Source organism: Crocuta crocuta, unplaced genomic scaffold (genome assembly GCF_008692635.1).
Source record: "Crocuta crocuta isolate KB4526 unplaced genomic scaffold, BGI_CrCroc_1.0 scaffold134, whole genome shotgun sequence".
In the NCBI taxonomy this organism is placed as follows: domain Eukaryota; kingdom Metazoa; phylum Chordata; class Mammalia; order Carnivora; family Hyaenidae; genus Crocuta; species Crocuta crocuta.
In genome coordinates, this window is record NW_027530183.1 from 3,856,552 (window position 1) to 3,877,444 (window position 20,893).

The following is a 20,893-nucleotide window of genomic DNA, read 5'->3' on the forward strand; positions in this document are numbered from 1 at the left end:
GATTATGCTTCAACATTTTATGATTGTGTGCTAGAGATGTGGAAAGAAGGATTTTCCTAAGTCATTGAGGTCGGTATCATCTTATACTTTCTTGGATATCACTCAGATGCACACATTTCTGCATGCTACTCTTAACTTTTTGTTAGAAAAATAGTTTTTTGAAAAAGAATTCTAGGTTTAATAGAGATCAGAAATTTTGCAAGGTTGCTGATTAATTGGCCAACTTTGCTATAAATACTCTTCAGAATCAGCAACACTGTGAAATCTGAGAAAAAAAGTATCTTTCTCCATAGGCTCAATTAGTGAAATAATACTATGGTTCAGGAAGGATCAAGAAAGCTTTGATGACTCTTTATTTTAAATTACACAGAACAAACAGCAGGGAAGTGGATGAGGGGGTGGGTGAAATAGGTGAAGGGGGATTAAGAGTACACTTAGCTTAATGAGCAGTGAGTAGTATATAGAATTGTTAAATCACTAGATAGTAACCTAAAACTAATGTAACACTATATGTTAACTATATTGGAATTAAAGACAGAAAAAAGAAAAGGCTTGATGTAATGATTGTCTTTCCCAAGGGAAGCACGATTGCCTGAAGTTTTGTTTCACTATATGTATAAAAAATGTATAAAATATTTAAGAAAGAAGTTGTATGACTATCCATATATTTATTTACATTTCACTCCCAAATATATTATTTCATAAGAATTTGTAGCATTAGCTCTTGCAAAATGCATTTGTTTTTCCTTCTCCTGTGTTAGCCTAAGGACATTTATTTCCTTAGAGTCCTTCCAGTTTGTAAGTTGGCAAGTACCAGTTGCAATATAAAATCATCTAGAATGATAGCCGGTACTTAGAAATGAATTATCTGAAAAAAGTAAAAATTTATGCTGAAATGTTATGATTTACATTTTTTTAAAAATCCCAGCATCTAACCTTCCAGTGACTTGTCTCAGTTTGAAATGCCAAAACTAAATGCATTTCTTTAAAAAAAATTGCGTACAGCTCAGTTGACTGCTTTTGCTCAAATAAAACCTTATACTTTTTCTGTAACCACTGGACCAGCGATGGGGTGTGCTTGGATCTCCCACGATAGAGCTGCTCCAGTGCAGGACAGTGTGACATGTGACATGGCTATCTAGAATTGGCCGACCCAGGACCTATAAAGCGTTTCAGCAGCTGCTTGTTTGAAGTACCAATTTCACACAGGTAGGTTGTAAGTGTTGCTAGGTTGAATTCTGAGAGGGAAGACACTGTGTTTGTTTTGCTTATTATATCCCCAGTGCCTAATATGATGCTGAGAGATCAATGAATATTCAGTGAACAAATGACTCAAATCACAGTTTTTTCCTGATATCTTCCCTGTCACGCCCAGGTGAAGTCTGACCCCAGTTCTCTACCTGTCCAGGCCCAGACTTCGCTTTGATTAGGCCTCTAGTGGCCTTGCCTATGTTGCACTTACCATGCTGTGCTGTGGTTTCCCCATTTATTGAGTTTTCCTTCACTAATGTTCCTTGAGAGTGGTCACCCTGACTTACATGTTCTCACATCATCAAAATCTCCACAACGGTTTACATAATGTTTGGTCGGCTTTTAGCAAGCTAGTCTTGTAATATTTTTAAGAAACATGCAAGTATCTCTTCCTTTTACACATTTACTTTTCACTAGAGGAAGATGAGTCTATGTCCAGTTAAGCTCTGATTAAAAACAACAAAGGAAAAAGGCCAACTTTGTAAAGCTTCTAAGTCTGATGTAGTGGTTGGTGGATTTGTTAATTCATTCATTAGTATTAAGTGAGTGCTAAGTGCCGACTGGATGGCAGGCACTATACAAGATGCTGAGGAAACAGCAATGCACAAAAAAGACTCAAATCCCTGCCTTTATGCATTTATTCTAATGAGTGAAACAGACAATATAAAGCATCTAGTCTTCCTTTTCTACTTCTTATACTAGTTCATCCAATCCTGTGGCCAAATACACATAAATACACCCAAATCTGTATTTCTAACCCTGACTTCTTTGACCACTCTATCTAGACCAGTATATGTATTGACATCTCATCTACACTCATCCCAAACTTATTATGTTCACAATAAAACTTCTGATATTCAGTCCCACTCTTAATACCTTCTTTACCTTATTCTTTGTTATTTCAGTAAATGGCATAAGTATTCACATAGTTGCTTAAGCTAAAACTTAGGAGTCTTCCACAATGCCTTTTTTCTCTCACTCTCACAGGAAATTCCATTGGCAGGTCTTGTTGGATCTGAGTGCAAAATAGTTCCCTCAGTGAGTACTTCTTTCTCCCTTGACAGCTGCTTCCTCTACTCCAAGATATCATCACCTTTTTCTATAAATACAAAAACAAAGACCAATATAATAATATAACATGGATTATGTATTAACATTATATAATGTATTATATATAAAATATACTTGAATATAATGATAATCTTGGAATATAAGAATACTATAGTACAAATGATGACATATACATGATTTATAAAATGTTATAAACATGGAAATACAATGTGTCATTATATATTAATATGACCTACAATATGATATAATCACACATATGTGTATATAATAACATAAATCCAAAAATTATCTTCTAATTTTTTTCTCTATGTGTCCACTCTTATTTTCTACTTCTGCATCTTTATGGTTTAGTTTGCACACAGCATGTAGAATCACTACTTGGAAGTAAAAATGTGATCATGTCATTCTTTTGCTCAGGAAACTTTGGTGACTTTCTGTCCCTCCAAAAGTAAATCCAGCCTCCTTGTGATGTTCAGCAAGCACAAGGTGATCTAGTCTGTAGCTGCCTTGCACTCTGTAACCTTCTATGTCACTTTCCACTCCCATGCTAGGTGGGTTCCTGCCTTAGGGCCTTTTCTGTAGAATTTCTCTTTGCCTGGACCACTCACTTGGATATCCTTAGTGCTCCTTTGCTTCATTCATGTCTGCCCAAATGCTGCATCAACATAGAGGGTATCCTTGACTACTCTGACTAAAATGGAATCATTTACCAGTCTATACCCCCTTGTTTTATTCATTTTTCTTAATAGCCTTCATCACTGTCTATCAATATCATGTATATTTATTTGATGTTTTGGGTTTATTTTCTGTTGTACAACTAGGGAACAGTAGTTTTTACTTTTATATTTCTGCTAAAAAGTTAACATATTTTTATGTTATACTGCTGTATAACATGGTACTTAGAATGGTGCCTGGCACAGAGCAGGTACTTGATAAATATTTATAGAGTGAATGAATCAAGGTCTCTCTTCTGAGTTTCCATAGTCTCCTACTTACAGCCTTATCATAGCACTTAAAAAACTGTATTTTAATTATAAGTATTATCTCACATTCATTAGACTGTGATCCCCTGGAAGGGAAAGATTATTAACATTCATCCCTGATTTGCAGGCATTCAGAAAAGGTCTGGGCACATAGCGGTACTTCATGAAAGTGCACTGAATGAATTAAAGAATTAATGACTACTTATCCTCATTGTTCCCTCAAGAAACAATTCAGAGAATCTCTGGTGTTTCCCCAAAGCATTAGGCTAGTAGCATTGTTATGATCAACTCTCTGGTGCTGAGTAAAATGCACTCCATTTCTGGTTTAGAAAATAGCTGAAAAACCATATGAAATTTAAGACTATAATTTTTAACAGTGAAAAGCGTGCAGTTTTTTACATGACAGAAAATGCAGAATTTAAGACATTAAGACAACAAATGCAGAATTTAGAATCTCACATTTTGTACAGTTTGACACTGGGGACCATCAAATCCACTGCCTTATTTTACACATGCTGAGGCTGAGGGCCAGAGCCTGAGAGTTGAGGAAACTAGCTAGAGTTGGGGTACCTGGATTGCAGTCCATTTCTTCCCTCACCATACCAGTCCTCCATACCTAACTCTGCTTCCTCGATCTGGGTAATCGTGTCTGCAGTGGGACCTTCAGAAGCTGTACATATCTTACCTCTTCATTCTATAGTGTTTCCTCATATTAGATTTTCTTTCCTATAAGTTCAGAAGCCTAAGTGAATTCAATGAATTCAGTTTTTATCACAAGAATATGAACAATGCAGACATATTAGATCCTAGTTTTAGACAAATTCCAAGGTATGGCTAATTCTAGATATCACCAATGTTATTGAAGACCATCCTTAACTTGAATCATTTCTGTTGTGATTATTTCTGGTATGACCAAATGTGACATCACCCTTTAAAAAAAAAGTCACCTTTTAAAAAAAGGTTTAGTTAGATTTGTGTGTTAGTGTATAATTTACGGATTAATGGGAGTAGTTACAACAATGTAATAAGCATTTAAACAGTGAAAATTGCATTATGCCCAGAATATTTAAGGACAATAAGAATCCTTTGACTCTCCTGAGCTTTTAAGAACACCTGCTATTTAGAAATGCAGAACCCTTACTTACAACTCTCCTAAAAGGATGGTAGATAGGATCCTATCTGGTGATGAATATTCCTTTTTAATTTTTTGCAGGATTTAACAAAATTTTATTATGGTACTACCAGGAGTTTACTGCTTATAAGGCTATACCATTTATGGTTTTCTTCCTTTTTAATTTAATTTAACTGTTTAATTTTCAGTCCAGTTAGTATAGTGTTATATTAATTTCAGGTGTGCAGTATAGTCACTGAACACTTCCATAAACATGATGAATATTCTTAAGAGTACCATACAGAACTCTTTAGATTTAGATTGCATGTAGAGTTTATATGGCCCATTTTTGGTAACAAAACAAAAACAACAAAAAGCGAGCAAAATGTTTTTTTGAAAAAGACATTTTCATAGAAATGTTTAAAATTAATAACTACTTGGAAAATTAAAAACTAGAATCACCTCGAATGCAGTTGCAGTGTTTCTAGTTGACTATGACGAGCAGAGGCAACACTTTAAAAAAGTTTTTGTTGATTGATTGTAAAGGGTGAATACGGGATTTATTGGTCTATAATCTTAGAAAATGGATTTTGCTATTTTAAGCTTTTCTTCATGATCTATTCTTCCCTAGCTCGTAAAGTGCTCCTCCTTTGTCCCCCTGTAACACCTGGAGCAAATCATTCTATTTTCCTCATTGAATTCAAATGGTGTGTTTACACTCTGGCCTTTCCCAAATGCAACTGAAGTTCCCTGAAGGCAGATGGGATTTTCTATTTCTGTTACCAGTGCATTCTACCAAACAGGCATTAACTCGCTCTCTATCCATCAATTTCCAAATCCTGTTGGTTCAGCCTTTAAATTTCTCTTTCATTAATCTTTACTGACACTGAGAAGTTTCATCAACAAACCACCATGGTTATTCTCCCTAAGGATATTCTTAGGCGGAGAGCTGGAAGTGAAGCAGGCTGTAAAGATAATGGCCTTCCTCCCCACCCCATCCCTTCCGTACCTGAGGAATCCCACACCACCCTGGTTCAGCACAGCCTTGAGATTAAGAGCAAGAACCCTGGATCCAGGCTGCCTGGATTTGAATCTCTGCTCTGCTATATACTAGACCTGCCACTTATTAGCTGTTGACCTTGGGCAAGTTTTTTCACTTCTCTCTGCCCCAGTTCCCCATCTTTAAAACAGGGATGATATTAGAACCTACCTCATTTGGTTGCTATGAAAATGAAGTTAAGTGAGTTAATATATATAAAGTGTTTAGAACAGTGCCTGACACAGACTAAGTACTTCAAGTGTTAGTTGATGTAGTTACTATTTATTACTAGTCAGTAATACTGCCCTATAGGTACTGATGGGAGAGAGGAACAACGGAATCTCTATGGGAATAAAATGGTAAGAGCAAAGCCCTTGCTGAGAGCCACTGCCCTCAGCTAGAAAGCCAGTGTTTCCCCAAGCACTGGGCATGTCACCTTTAGATTCAAAAGGTGGAAGTAATCCAGTTATACTTTACTATTGTATAAATCAAGGGATACAAACTGACAACTGACAGTGATTTGATTTGTTAGCCCATACAGTTCTTTAAAAGTAGATATAATGATACAAATATTAGGCTTCTCTGAAATTCATGAATGAAATGACACTGAACTTTATATACCTGCTTTCTTCACGTATGTGAACCCCCGAGTTTTAAGTAAGGAACTGGAAAGGAATTTCAGAAGTGCTTTTAGAAGATGTAGATTTTGCCTTAAAAATATCTTTTAAGAGAAGATTCCATGATTTTGGTTAAAAATAGACTCTCATTGGGTTTCTCTAATGCATTCATTCCACCTTCATACTTAAATATCTACAAAAACAGAGGGAAACACACAAAGTCACACTGGAATAAAAACAAGGATCGACAATTTATTTTTGCTAGATTCCAAGGGACTTTTCATTGCATGACCATGGAAACTAGACTGAGAAAAGCAACAGATAGTCTGTATGACAAGAAACAAAGGAGAGAAAACCTTGCTCCTTGGAAAGTGGGTATGAAGACTTTTTGTTTCTTTGTTACTTCATACCCTTGGAAGAAATAAAGATCTACCAACTCAAAACCTGGTTTATAATCCTCCTGCTGTATATATACTGAAGAGCCAAAAATGAAGTCCTCCATTAAGAGAAACCTCGGGCTGCACGTAGCCCCAGTCCCAGTCCCAGGAAAAGCCTCAGACTGTTCAAGGCTAAAGCCATCCTCAGACCGCCCTCAGTTCAGCTAATCAAAAAGAAAAAAAATAGAAACATTCCTATGGTCTGAGTCAAGGCTGGAAACTGCAGTTACAAACTAGCCAATTTCTCACTGCTTGTCTGAACCCCATGTGGGCCCTTTGAACTCCCCTCACAATTGGTCATTTTCAAAGGATTCTCAAAAGTCATGATTGGGTCCCACCAAAAGTAATGAACACCTCACAGACACTGAATGGTCGAAGCTGTAATTGTAATTGGTGCTTATGTGATGATGCTACATGTACTGTAACACCCCCATCCCTTACTCCTTAAAAACCCTGTTCGCTATTGTTCTTGGCTTCACCTTGCTGCCATGACACCAGCAGGCTGGGTGAGCCCCTGCTCAAGCTTGTAATAAAGACCCTTTTGTACTTGCATCGGTGCCGGCTCCTTGGAGTGAGGGGCCTAGACAAACTAAAACCTAACTAGCTCCTTCCGCTTCTGTACCATTGCTTAAGGCTTGAGTTTCAGCCTCCCCGGAACTATCAGGCAGCTGCACACTACCCAAGGCCGAAGAAACTGCCCACCACATTACTCCACCACACTACCTTGGCAACACCCAATCAGGAAAGGCCAGCAACCACCCTCCGCCTTATTGAAGGAGGGGCCTAGGGAGAGAGAAGTTAACCTGTTAGTCGCTGAACAAGACCCTAGACTCGCTCTATGATTGGCTAAATTCAAAGGCATCCTAAATGTTGTAATTGGATCCCGCCAAAAACCTGATGGCGGGAACCAATCAAATGTAGTATATGTTCACATTTAAATATCAACCAATGACAAACCTGTAACCATAGAGATCCCCTGTCCCTCCCCATGACTTGTTTACTCCTGTCTATAAAAAGGCTGCAAAGACTTTGTTCAGGGCCTCTCAGTGTCACCGGCAACGAGTGCGCGGAGGTCCGGGTTCGAACCTGCAAATAAATGACCCTTGCCTATTGGCTTTGACTCTGGTCTCTGGTGGTCTGGTTTTGGGGTCTCTCGAACTCTGGGCATTTCAATACATTTTTTAGGGAATCGAATGCTATTATATAACTGTTGCCAGTATATTGTTTTCTATATGAGAGAGGCTGACTCTTTATAGAGACCAAATCACTGAGAAAAATAGCAACAATAATACAGATGGTGGATATTAATATTGATATTCACTGAGCTCCTGCTATGGCCACACTGCTTGCTGTTCAAAGGACTTTTCACTTTAGAGCTTAGTTTATTTAAGCTTCACAATAACCTATGAGGCAGTAGTATGACTATTGTTCTATTTACTATTATCTAGATGAGGGGATGGAGACACAGAGCATGTGAAAGACAATCTTGAGAAGCATTGCTGAAACAGAGGGAAAGGAACAATGAAATGATGATAGTGCAGCTCAGAAGTATGGAAACCAGGGAACATAACTCTAACGAACCATGGAATGGAAATCATTCAGAGAAGTAAATAAAAAGAACTGAAGTGAAAGCAAAAGCTTTCTGAGATAATGAATGTGTCTGCTAAGGAAGAGACAGCTGAGCAAAGTCGCAAAGAGGTAGTCTTTCTAGATTCAAGTTCTTTCTCTACCACAAGTGGGGTTAACTTGTGTGAATTACTTAATTTTTCTAAACGTCTGTTCCTTCATTTGTAAAATGGATAAATGGTACATTCTTCATATGTTTTTTATAAGGATTAAGTGAGTCTTACATGTAAAACACTACATAAAACTGTGACACACAGTAAGTGCTTAATAAGTGATAGCTATTTTTATCATTATCATTATTATTGCTATTATTAAATGGGTAAAAAGAAAGGGGAGGAGAATTCATGGTCAAATAGTTGGGGAGGTTCCAATTAATTGGAATTGTTTACTGTATGTTTCCTCATAGTAATTAATATGCTTAACAAATTATCAGATTTATTTGACCACAAAATCTCCTTGCTTTTTTTTTTTTCTCATTGAGTATAAATAATGTCTTGTGGGACATTGTTGTTCTACAGTCCAGAGTCTAGGAAATGTTCTTTATTTCACACACATTATACAGAAAAATAGAAAAACAGATGTGACAGTGTCTTTCTTCTATGACTTGCACTGTAAAGTACTAACCATCAAAGAAGTGCTTTTAGCTTTACAAAATATCATGAATATACTTTTCTTTCCATTGTACAAAACTATGTATCTAGGCACTCAAACCTTATGATCACTCAATCTTGTCAATGTCATCATTGAATGTTTTCTGACATTTTTATAGAATGTTGTAAACATGTGTTAAAATTGACATAGCTGCAGCCTTTTGGGAGATTTATTTTACCATATTGTAATTCCTTCCTCGTGTTTGTAGTTCATTGTGTGTTTTGTCATAGGAACACTATTCTCTTGCGTGTTGGCATTACATTTCTCTTGTGCTCCTTACCCTGGTAGCAAAATAATACTGAATTAGCATAAAAAAACCATTATCCAGAAGTTTTGTTTTATCCCCCTCCCCAACCCACTCCACTAGCAGCACTTCTCATAGATTATATTAATTAGTTTTTGTTTTACTTAGTGTTTCTGTGTCTGATATATCTGATACCTACATGGCTTTCCACATCTGGGCTTGGGTTTATTCAGAGAGAAGTTAACTAGCTTCTATAGGCATTATTTCCACTATATCACATTACTAGTAAGCTGAGTTGGAGAAATATAATTAGAAATTAAATCTCCTGGATCCCAGTGAATCCTTTCCATATGGAAAAGAATGAAAGAGTTTTATTATTGTATAAAGATTAATCAGATTGAGATGCATATCCTCTGATTGCATATCTCTCCTGAGGAGATTGCAATGAGAGAAAAAAAAAATCTCACCTTTTATTACAGCAAGGTAGGCAGATACAATTCATTGCATTCATGCTAATTATCAACTAAAAGAAAAGAAATAAAATTTTCTTGTAAATTAGTTCTTAATTAAAATAAGTTGACATCAAACAGTATATTGGTTTCAGGTGTATATGTAATGATTTGTATTTGTATACATTGTGAAATAAATGATCACCACAGTAAGTCTAGTTACTCTCTGGTACCATACAGAGTTACAGGGTTTTTTTTTTTCCTTATGATGAGAACTTTCAAGATCTGCTCTCTTCACGACTTTCAAATATGCAATACGATATTATTGACTATAGTCGTCATGCTGTACATTACATCCTCATAACATTTATTGTATAACTGGAAGTTTGCACCTCGACTCCTACTATCTTTATGACAAGCAGGAAGTAGCCTCACAAAGCCAAGCACCTAGGTTTAAAGTCCCAGAGAGAGGGAAAAGGAATGTCATCCACCCTACTAGAAGTTCACACTTCAAAGAAATCGCTCTGAGGCCTTCAAGAAATGCATTCCTGGAATGCAGAACTGGCATGAGTCTTATTAATCTTTTAAAAAGATTTATATATATCTCAAAAAAAGTGAGAAAGCATTTAAAATTTCAAGTTTTATAAGATAAGTGCTCTTCCCTTTTGGCATTAGGGGAAAGTTAAGTGTTTTTTTAGATGTATATCAACCTCACAATTTTCCATTTTTGTTACTATTTTATAGTTGCACTATAGCTTTTTTAATTATCTCCATTTCTGTTTCTCCTTTTTCTGAACAGTTTGCAGTTGTATAAATCTCCAGCGAGTCCGTAGTAAAATATAAAACCAAGCAGTTACCAGAATTATAATAGGATGAATTTTAAAAACTAAAACATGGTTCACCTTGAGGGAATATCTTTAAACATATCAAACTAATGGAATGATTCTTCATTAGAATTCTTGATTTTTGATTAGCAATGCATAATATCCTCATCATATATTACATTCACAAATTCTAGTGGAGATGTTTGCTTGAGCTTCCAATTAACTCTTTGAGTATTATTTTGTAGTTTCTTATGGAATCTTATGCAATCCAAGCCTGTAATCTAATGATCTATATTTTTAATTAAGGGCTTTTCTTATAAGGCCCAATGAATTTCTCCCAAGTTCTTGTCAATCATATGAGTAGCATTGCATTTACATGGTAATCTGGGCCCTTCAGTAATTATTCCATCTTCCCAAATAATTTTTCCTACATGCAAAACACAAAGACACCCTTGGCTGTTCTCTAGTGTCAGTGTCTTATTATGAGGCTCCCATTGAAGGATACAGATTGAACTTTTGAAGTTTAAGGTACAATGAGTGGTCTTGAGAACAAAACCAAATTGGACCATTTTTTGCATCAATGTGATCAATAGTTGAATTGTCCATTAAATCTCCATGAATAAAGGTCGCCTACCTTTGTTTACTATTTATACCGGGACCGGAGAGAACTACCATGTTGAGCAATGTTCATGACATGGCTGAACGACTGTGAGCCCTTCCTCAAGGAGCCTACATTCCAACAGGATTTCCTTTCCCTTTAACTTTACCTCAAACACCAATTAGCGACACTTCATTCCTTTTCAGTCAATGTGTAATCTGAGGACAATGCTTTAGAAGCAAGACTCCGGGATACCTCTTCTCACAGACTTTAGAAACCAGGTCATTGGACAACAGCATCAGGGCACACAGGCATATTTGTGGTTGGCTGCAGGTAAGAGAACCCAACATTCATAAACTTGAGCAGCAAGGTAGTTTGTTGGAAGGGCATATGATGGCTCACAGAGCAGCAGGGGCACTGGAGTTAGTGGGGTGTGGGGAGGGTATCCAGGAAAAAAGAGGTAGGTGGCTGAAGTCATAGCCTGATTTCCATCTCTGGGACAGTTTGGCTGAAGTGCTGGAGCTGGAAACTTTTTGCTTGCGTGGTTCTGCTAATGCTGCCCCTTCACACATTATACTTTCAGGAGTTCAAATTTCAGTCACAAGTATCTGATCAACTAGAGCCACCCTCCAGTAACATCAGCCTCATTACAGCAGGAGAGTAAAGGGAGAGAAGGAGTGATCCCACTTTGCTTTTTAGGGTGGGAGCTGTCACTCTGCCTCCAAACTATTTGGGTACTTGTGTCAAATGGTGCTCACTTTATGCATACACTGTTCTAAGTGCTTTGCATATGTTAATTCATTTATTCTTATAGAAACTTGATGTGGGAGATATTTTGCCCATTTGTACGGTAAAGAAACTGGACACAAGAAGTTAATCTGTTTAAGTTTTAAATTTAATTTTTATTTTTTGGATTTCATTGCCCCAATCACACAGTAAATGGAAGAGAGAGAATCTGAAACTAGGCACTCAGGATGCAGAATGCATGCCCTTCTTAATATTGCCCAGCCTTACAAAGACAATTGTTCAGAGGTTTAATATAAAGAAAAGGAAAGAAAGACAGAAAGAGAGAAGATGACAAATCAAATCAACAAAGCAACAAATAAACAAATGTTTGATTTGTTTGGTGATAAGATATGTAATTTCTGTTTTTCTCTATAATTTATATATTATAAATTTGTGTGTTTTTAAAATGTGTGATTTTGATGTAATGTTAGATGTATATATAGGAGATTTGCAAAGACAGTACAGCTTCCATATATAGTCTTTACTCATCTTCTCTAAGGTTAACACTTCACATAACCAAAGAGAAATGAGCAAAACAAAGATATTAACAGTGATCCATCACTATTAACGAGCTGCAGACTTTAACCAATTTCCTTAGCCTTTCAGCTAATGTCCTTTTTCTGTTCCAAGGTCCAGTCCAGGATCCTATATTGCATTTAGTCACCATATGTGTCTCTTTCCCTCCAATTTGTGCCAGTTCCATCATCTTTGTCTCTTGTGACTTTGATACTTTGAGTGAATAATGGTCAAGTATTTTGTAGAACATTCTTCAATTTGAGCTTGTCCGATGTTTTCTTACAATTAAATTACGGTTATGAACTTGGAGGAAGAATGCTCTTTTTAGTGGATTCTGTCAGGGAGTTATATAATATCAATGTCATATTACTAGGATTTTAACATTGATCACTTGGTTAAGGTGGCTCTGTATTATTTTTAATTATAATTTTCTTTACCTCTAAAAATATCGCTAACATTTCTAATATTTAGTAGACTTATTTTTTCATTGCAAAATCTCTAACTCATATGAATTCCTAGACCACACATGACTCACTCTTACTCTTCAGGGATCAAATTCTTGTGATTTAGAACATAATCTGTCCTTAAACCACATATAACTAAATGCTCCAGCTGATGTGTAATAAGCTAAGTGAAAGATGAACAGTCCACTATGTCCATATTTTGGAGGAAACCTTATAGCCAAAGGCAATCCTAATTCTGATACAAAATGTAGTACCACACTTGGGAGTTAGTGAATTATAGTAAATTCTATTTAATGAGTACCCAGGCCATTTCTTTTGCTCTTCTTGAAAGCCACATTTGTTAGTAAGGCCGTCAGGCCAATTTGCCTATTAACTTAGGTTTTATGATACTATGTACAGCTCATTTAAAACAATTCTCCTTACATAAAATTGTACATCTGTCTTTTGATATGTGTAAAACCTGATAAAATAGTGATGCAGACAAATTATTGTTAAAGAGAACCATTTTGCAGCTGTCCCTGTGAAGGCCCATGATCTTTTGTAATTTGTATGTTTTGCTTATAACTGAAGTACATATTTAAAAGCCACCATACTATATGTTCATATTTCATGTATATACACAATAAATATATATTTAGTATAATTTAATATCATTTAAATTCTTTTTTCCTTATACTAGAGAGCCAATCTGTAAACTGTGTTAATTTTTTGCAGCTTTAGGAGTAGTATTACATGTTGTTTGTGTGTGTTTGTTTCCTCTTCAAAATAAATGCTCTAGGCTTCCAACAGACAGTGAAAATTTTTAATATTTGGTAAGCCATTTGTTAAAATTAAATTTCAACAGATGATAATGAAGGTGTGGCTAAGAAACATAATAAAATTACATACTCATGGTAAGTTAGTGTTGAGTGTGCTACAGCTTTAGCAATGCTCTTATATTTATCAACTTGAAACCAGGTAATACTGGTTATTTAGTACCCCATTCTTGTGCATTTGGCTTTTGCAAAAAGAAGTTATCATTTTTTAAAAAGTTACCTTCTGCTTAGCCATTTAGTCACATAATCATTAGTCTTTATCTCAATGCTTAGGCACTTTAAAGAGCATCTTAGTAATCTCAGTATTAAATTTAAATTTGTTATATGATTGCCTTATAACAATTTTATTAGTTTCTCACTGCTAACAGCTAGCATGGAATCCTAGACCCCTGGCTTTTGATCTTAACATTAATATGTAAGAAATCATAAAAATTAAAAAAGAAAACCTCAGTTTACTTTCCAGGATATACCACAAACGATAAGGCTGCCAACCAATTTTTCCTTTTTTGTTTTCTTTTTTGTTTTCAGGTGAGTGTGGGGAAATGGGAGAGATCATTCAGCAGCAGGGAGTGAGATACATTTCTATAGAAAATCCTTCGAGGTTTCTGGACAGATGAAAGAGTCCTGACTCATAGAGAGCAGACATTAGTGGTTCGCTGGAGCTGGAACATACCAGCTTGCGAGAACCAGTTGTTAGATTCTAAGGAGTTTTATCACCCAGTTGTTAAACATAGCCATTATTAAAATCAAATTGTATGAACTCACAATTAAATAAGATTTAAAAGGGTAATAAAAACTGAAGACTCATCATTTCCTAATTTTTTAATTATGCTCTAGTGTTGTTATTATTTTATTCATGCTCTTGAGGTTACTTGTATCTGTGTCTTTGTTGTTGTTTTTTTGTATCTGTATCTTTGAAATATTCCTACAATGTGCCACTGCACACCTATTCCCAATTGTGTGTACAGAGACTTCATGTCATAGCTCAATAAGCTTATGATTCATGTTATGAGTGTGTGTTTTCTTAAAGAAAGAAAACTAAATATGGTGAGAGGCCATGTGATTTAAAATCACCTTTCTCCTATTACTACTGGCTTCCTGTCAGTCAAACATACTACCTTCCTGCTCACCTCAGGGTATTTGAGTTTCCTGCTGTATTCCCTCTCCTTGGAATTCTTCCCCTCCGCTGTACACCTGGATATCTTTTTTTCCCCCAGCGTAGTTTATATGTCATTTTTTGGGGAAAAACTGTATCTAATTATTTGATCTAAAATAGCCCACCGTGCCCTGCCTATTCCCTGACCTGACACATTTGCCATTTCTTCACACGGTCTTCATTTTCCTTAAAGTGCTTACTACTCATTGAAAGCATATGGTTTATTTGTTAAAGGCTATGTTTACTGTCTTTCTCTCTTACTGTAATATAAACTCCCCAAGGGAAGGAAGTTTCTCTTATCTTCGTATTTCTGATTTTTCAATGCCTAAAAGAGGGCCAGGCACACAGTAGATGGCCAGTATATTTTTTGTTTATAAAATGATTTAATATTTGAACAGATCATATCAGTGAAAGCCATGTAATTTAAAATAGAGGTTGAAAGATAGTTAATATTTGAATATTATTATATTATTCAATTATATTATTATATATAATAATATAGTATATTATATATAATAATATTGAATATTATTATAATATTTGAATATGGGATCAAATGAAATTAAACTATTACCACTCAACCAAAAGAGGTTCTGAGATACTGAGATGAGCAGTTGGAAAGAAAACACTTCTTGTTTTGGGGAGGGAGAGGTGTCATTTATATACATAAAAATATATTGAACTTATGCTAAATTTTTTGAGGGATAGAATTTGGGAGTAGGTTATGTCAAAATTCTAGTTAGAGATGGGATTTGTACATTACATTAATTATTCTGTACTCATCTGTGGAAATAATCCTTCTCAAGCAACATAATTTACATGAATGAGAGAGAAGGTTTTATTTTAAGAAACAGCAGCATATTCAGATTTTTTGTGGCAGTCCTCCAGCTACAGAAGCTCGCTGTCAAGAACTACTTTCTTACCCAGAAGACTTTTGTAAGGTAGGAGCTGAGACTGCAATTCTATTCCAAGTCAAACTTTGTACAATATGAGCAAATAAAATGCAAAAGAACATTTTTGGTGACGTTGATGAGGGTAGCTATTTCTAATATGGAAGAGCCTAGTCAAGTTCATTGCTGCTTTTTAAAAAATGTGATCTGGGAATGGATAGATTATTTGTAATCCATTAAGTACTGAAATGTATGGTTCATAAACTGAGGAGTAAAAGGTAACAAGGATATTGCTTAAAAAGAGTAATTTGGGTGTTGGCAAATCTTTGGGGAAAGAATGTCTTTGTTATTTCATTCATATATTCCACAGGTAGTTTTTAAACACTTATGTGTCAGGCATTGTTTTAGGTGCTAGGAAAGAAATACTTTCTATCCTTACACAGTCTAATAGGAGAATAAAAACAAGTAAACAAGTTATTGCAACACCATGTGATAAGTGATAAGATGAGAACGTTCAAGGCTTTGTAAGAGCTCATGAAAGAGACAACTAGCCCAGATTTATGACGTTTGAGAAACTAATCTCATGATCATGATTCACCTTGTGGGTTAAAGTCTCTGAGTGATAGGCAAAGAATGAATTGAAAACAATGACATGCTAACAAATGTTTACAAACTAGCTCTTCAGAGGACCAAAACTCCCAAATTTGTGGTGTTTGCTCATTTCTGCGTTGTAAATATTTCCACTCTTCTGATTTTAAAGGTACCAGTGGGATGTCACCGAATGTGAAGACAAGAAAAGATGGACAGTGTTTGTTCTAAATCTTTTCTGAGTTGGTATGAGCAGGTTGGCTAGTGAGGTGATTGGAGCATATCTTTGGTTGGAGAGGACAGAATGGAGGCTTAGAGACTCGTTAGGGGTCACTCTATTAATCCAGGGAAGAGATGATGTGATCCAACCCATGTTGGTGAAACTTGAGCAATTTGGAGAGGTATTTAATGGATAAAGAAGCATTTAGAGTAGTGGTTAAGAGTTAAGGCTATGGACTGAGTCAGACTTTGAATCCAAATCCTGGTGCCACTTAACTAGCACTATGATGCTAGGCTATCTAAGCCTCTCTGGGTTTCAGTGTCTCATTTATAAACTGGTGATAATGATAGTATCAATTAAGGTTGTTAAGAGGAATAAAGTAGTCAATGCACATAAAATGTTTCAAACAATAAATGTTATCTTTAATCTATACAAGTTATCTTTAACAATACAGAGGAGATGCTGATGGTTAATGATTAGTAAGCAAGGAAGGAGAGAGAGGAGTCAAGATTGACTTGTGGTTTTGTAGCCTATTTAAACAGATGGATAGAAATCTAATTTTCATAATCATTCCAGTGGACTAGTAAGGATGAAACCAGAATACTGTGTGAATAGGAGGTGAGAAGTACAGACAGAGAGCATATTAGGGGTTTCCAAACCTGGATACATTTAAGATCTTTGGGAGGCTTAAAAACTGCAGATTCTGTGTAATGCTGGGCTTACTAACTCAAACTCCACAAAGATAAAACTAAAGTATCTGAATTTTTAGAATGTTCCCAGGGTAATTCTGATGAAGTCATTTCACAGAAAAGCATGTCTGTACTTTATTTAGAGGAATGTTTCAAGAATTTAAGTTTATGAAGGGGGTTATTGGAGGAAATATCTGGAAACATTGAAGAATGGGAGCAGAAGGATCTAAATACGTGTAAATTTTGATGGGAAGGAGCCACCAGACATAGTGTAGTTGAAGTTACAAGAGAAGGAGAATAAAAGACAGAGGAAGCCTCCTGGAAAATGAGATAAAGGCAAGTTCAAGATGATAGGACGATGAGTATATCCTCTAATAACTAAAGAGAATAAGAAGGAATGGGTAATTTTATTTATTTTTATTTTTATTCTTATTAGTAATAGAACCTCCTTTGCAATGGCCTTCCTTGAAGCTAATATGGGTATGTGGCTATGTTTGGGCCAGTTGGATGTGAATGGGATGATGTGTATGCCTTTTAGGAAAGATACAGTAAGTGATTTACCCTGGGATTACCATTTCTCCTTTTACCTGACTGGGAAATGACTAAAATGACATTCTGTCTTGAATACAGAGATGAAAACCACATGTTTTCATCATGTGAGGGCATGAGCCAACCTGTCTATTTGGGATCCTGGCTATCCTCCTAAGCAGTGCCTAGACTATTTGCCTGTCTGTCTTTGCATGTTATGCCAGAAGGAAATGGGCATTTATCTAATTTAAGTATTGGTTTTTAGAGTCTCTGTTATAGCAATTTAGGACTGTACCCTAACTAGTACAGACAGATTCTGTATACTTTGTGAATGGGGAAATGAAATTATTTTCTAAGAATTAAGAGTTGGTTGGAAAGGGCATAAGGTTTGAAAGGAGTAAAATTAGTTTGAAATAGCTAGTGATTGGAGGATAAGATTATAGAGGTAGGTACTAGGAAAATATAGAAACATTGCTTGGTAATCAAGAGGAGTAGAAAACTACTGATTATGGAAAAAAGAAACATGATATAAATATGAATTAACAAAATAAACTTAACAAAATAGGGAAAGCCCAAACAAACAGCTTTAATGTAGGCCATACAATTTCTATCAGAAATATTCATATTTCTCAGACTTAAAAACCATTCAGTGATAGTAAAGATCAAACATATATATCCACTGTTACATACTTATTGAAAAGCTATACATATATAGCTTACAGGCTTGCTTGACTTTGAAGTCAAATATGCGAGCTGCATTTAATCACCGGAGCAAATATGAATAATGCTAGGATCATTGAAATTAAGTAAGATGGAAAATGCTTTACCCTTATCACAGGAAGCTTCCTGAAGAAGATGGCTTTTTAATTAAAACTCAAAATTCATATATCTTCATACCTTGAAAACTAGAGCCCATATTATTGATTATACATTTCTACTATTGTACATCTTTTCAAGAGATAGTAAAATCATATTTGGCTTTAGGATCTTTTAGGCCTGGACATATGTAGCATTATAGTAGTCTTTCATACAGTGGTGAAACTTTTTGTGGTATTTAATCTTCTTTGGGTCTTCCACATTTGATAAAATGTGATTTTAAGTCTGATGTTTCCAGTTTGGACCATGTAGAATAAAATGTTTGGAATCAGTCAATAGAAGTAGACTATATAATTTTCTTGTCATAGATTTCACTTTCATTTTACCTGAAAGATTATTTGCATTATTTTAAGTTGTGGCCTTTATATTCTAGCAATGGAACACCTAGTAGCCCTTTGTTTTTCACAAAATTATCTAGAATCTTGTTCCCTAAATAGTTATGGGAGAAAAGATTTTTATATTTCTGCTTATTCATCAGGCAGTGAAATTAGAAGTGATTCTTTAAAACTCTATCATGATCAGAATTGTATATTTATCCTGTGAAAAAACCTGGTACATGTTCACCCAGTGAGCACACAAAATTACAGTCATAGGTTTAATTTTCTTTGTTCAAATCTAGATTCCTTGTTTTGGCAAAGTGGGGACAGTTTATAATGCCAGCAGTTTTGAAGATGGATAAGGTATATTCATACATATAAAGCATTAGAAAAGCTAGAAGTTCACTGGGAAAATGTTTTAATTTTGGAGACAAAGCCCTAATCCAAATTCCTTATTATCCTCAATTTAATTGAGAAAAATTGCTTAACCTCAGCCTTTCTGTCGAGTTTGATTGACAGATAAGTACTAGCTGGAGGTGCACTGCAATGCTGGATACCTTAAATTATCTTGTGACTGGCTGATGAGGGCTGGTATGTATGTAACAGGGGCAGAGACTATGTGAGGAGACATGCTTTTCTATGTTCTCTTGCCTACTATGCAGATGAGCAGAATCTTTAGAAGCTGAACAATAGATGCACACATGAGTACCTGCATGAAGATACTGTCTTGAGAGAAAAAGAGAATAGCAAGGGATAAAAAGAAAGATGGAAAGGAAAGAGAAAGTCTCATCAAGAGACAGACAGAAGGAAAGTTAGAGAAGAGAGTTGAAAGTGAGATTGGTGAAAATCGGAAAACCAATCGGAACAAGGGAAAAAAAATAAGATTTTAAAGAAACGGTTTATAAATGAGATTCCATGTAATATTTTTCAAGAAGTACACCTAGGAGTTAGAATTACTTTTAATTACATTTGTTTGCTGCATTTTGTTGTTTTGACTACAAAATTTTGCACCAAATATTTGAGTTTTATGTAAAAATCACAAAAATTATAAATCAGCTGTATATATTTTGAAATACTTTCATACTGCTGTATGAATATCACATATGATGAAGACAAAAACCTTTATACAATATTAATATCTGATTGCTAGGGGAGTCAGACTTGGTGATGCTGGGTAATAAGTCACATTCTTTGGACATCATAAACACAGCTACAGAATTGTATTGGCTTCCCCTAAAATATTTTATTGACCTCATCACTGTGAACCAGTTAATATCTGTGCTATAAAAGTACAAATGAAACATATTTACTATCTTCCCTTAGTTGGTTTTATTGACAGGACTTTAGAAAAGGACGAAATGCGAATTGTTATTTTGAGAACATTTTTGGATTTTGCTAATAGGTGCAGCTTATATCTTGGCTTTATTAACTGCTCAGAACAATTGCCTTTATTTTGTGAGGCCCTCGGCAAGATAAAATTCTGCATCACACAGCTTTTATTTTCCTTTTATGACAGTGGAGCTTGTGGTGTCCCTAAAGCAAAACTGGTGGTGCATACCCCCTATTAAACAGAAGTTGTAGTTTCAAAACGTTTATATAGAATAATGAGATTCCATAATTAAGTATGTTCAAGTGTTCCTTTTCACATGGTTATTTTATTTTGTAGAATTTTTAAAAAGCCCTTCAAAATAACATTGTGATATCTTTATTAAAAAGAGGGTTGCCATAGACCCACTGTCCAAGAGGGCACCTGCACAATTTGCAGATGGCTGCTAAAGTGAGAATCGAATCATTTGCCAATGTTAGTACATTTCCTAAGAGAAGCAGATGATGCAATTTGCTCCAGGATGTGTGAGACCTCCTAAGCTTGAGCCATCTAGCAAGTTATCTTCAGAAAAGGTGAAATTGAGTCAGAAGCAAATGGCAGAGGTGGTTTGCTCTCCCCAGACCTATGAACATTTTAGCCCACTTCTGTTCAGATTATTCTTGTATAGACAAGAGCTTCATTTAAACCAATATCAACAATAATAAAAGGAAAGTGGCAAAATGTAAAAGAAATCATTTTGAATTTTGTGTTTTATGTTTCTCATCAAAATCTTTAACTTAAAACTTAATGATTAATATAAATGTGTGGAAAAAATAAACTT

At 35.4% G+C, this 20,893-nt stretch overlaps 1 protein-coding gene across 11 annotated transcripts in view; it reads left to right on the forward strand.

Annotated features, from left to right (window-relative positions):
• MAPK10 (mitogen-activated protein kinase 10) overlaps positions 1-20,893 on the forward strand; it is a 291,326-nt gene that overhangs the window by 57,591 nt on the left and 212,842 nt on the right. The window contains exon 1 of one of the 11 annotated variants that reach the window (XM_077765160.1): positions 11,108-11,234. The exons of the other annotated variants lie outside the window; for them this stretch is intronic. The gene's annotated coding sequence lies outside the window, so the exon portion shown is untranslated. Of the gene's footprint in view, positions 1-11,107; positions 11,235-20,893 lie in introns of those variants that run through there. 11 annotated transcript variants of the gene reach the window in all.